Genomic DNA, 1,308 nt, shown 5'->3' with positions numbered 1-1,308 from the left:
ATCACCATGTGACTGAGTGACCAGGGAAGACAGAGCAACACTCCTGTTCCCTTTCCAGTCTCCACACCCATCCACACAGCTCACTGCCCAACCTGGCAAGCGACAGCCTCTGAAAACCTGCTTCAGAGCTCAGAGTGCTCCAACCAAAGCACTACAGAGAACACAAGAAAGAAGAGACCTAAGTGTCCATTCTAAAACTTGTGAGACTCACATCCCTCAGGACCAGGGACTGAGAGGCCCTCCTATTTACCTTCTAAGGAGGTCTTAAGCATGTGTGTTGGGGTGGGGGGCTGTTGTGTTGGGGAGAGGACCACATACCTTTGATGTCAAATTTGGTCAAAGGTAATTAACTGACATTTGGCAACATTCTCCCCATTCTGGTCTTCTCCATTGATTCTTTGCCTCTCATCCCCTCTTTTTATCCTGGACCCTTCAGATTATCTGTGAAGCTGTAGGAAGTGAACCTCTGTACTGAGAGCTGAGATAAAATGAGGGGGCCAGGCCCCTACATGGCCTCCATAGACCACACCTTGCTCCAGACCCTGGCTGAGCCCAGGTGACAGGAGGATGAGGCCGTCCTCAAATACAATACATGGGCTCACCTACCACAGCCAAGACTGCCTGTGCCCCAGGCACAACTTCAGCCCCCCTCACAATCCCTGACTGATTCACCTTTCTGCCCCCAGTGCCTGGCTCTCTTCCTGGCACACATCAGTGGGCAAGAAACTGCTGCTGCCCCCATTCCTGTCTGGAATGAAGCTGGGGATTAAACAGATTAAATCACCTTTAAATAAGCTGTTGATAAAATGCAAATATACTTCCCCAATTTACGTAGAATCTAACCAGATAAGAAAAACCCTTAACACAAAGACTGGATTTTGGGGGTGGCTCAGTCCTTAAGTGTCTGCCTTCAGCTCAGGGCGTGATCCCAGCGTTCTGGGATCGAGCCCCACATCAGGTTCCTCTGCTGGGAGCCTGCTTCTTCCTCTCCCACTCCCCCTGCTTGTGTTCCCTCTCTCTCTGGCTGTCCCTCTCTCTAATAATAAATAAATAAAATCTTTAAAAAAAAAAAAAAAAAAGACTGGATTTTGTTAGGAGTCAAATTATCCCTGGAAACATAAGAACGGATAAAATGATGATGGAAATAATTTGTATCCTGAAATATTTTTTAGCAGAGAAGAGCTAAAGACCATTTTAATAAGCAGTGGTTAGAAGCAGTGGGCCAAAATTCTAATTTATTTTTGGTATTACGCTCAAGTAGTATGTTTTATATACTAATCAAGACATTAAAAGCAAAGGGTGTCCGCC

This window comes from Ursus maritimus, unplaced genomic scaffold, assembly GCF_017311325.1.
Source record: "Ursus maritimus isolate PB19 unplaced genomic scaffold, ASM1731132v1 scaffold_14, whole genome shotgun sequence".
Taxonomy (NCBI): domain Eukaryota; kingdom Metazoa; phylum Chordata; class Mammalia; order Carnivora; family Ursidae; genus Ursus; species Ursus maritimus.
The sequence above is the reverse complement of the archived record's forward strand: the minus strand, read 5'-3'. Positions refer to the sequence as shown.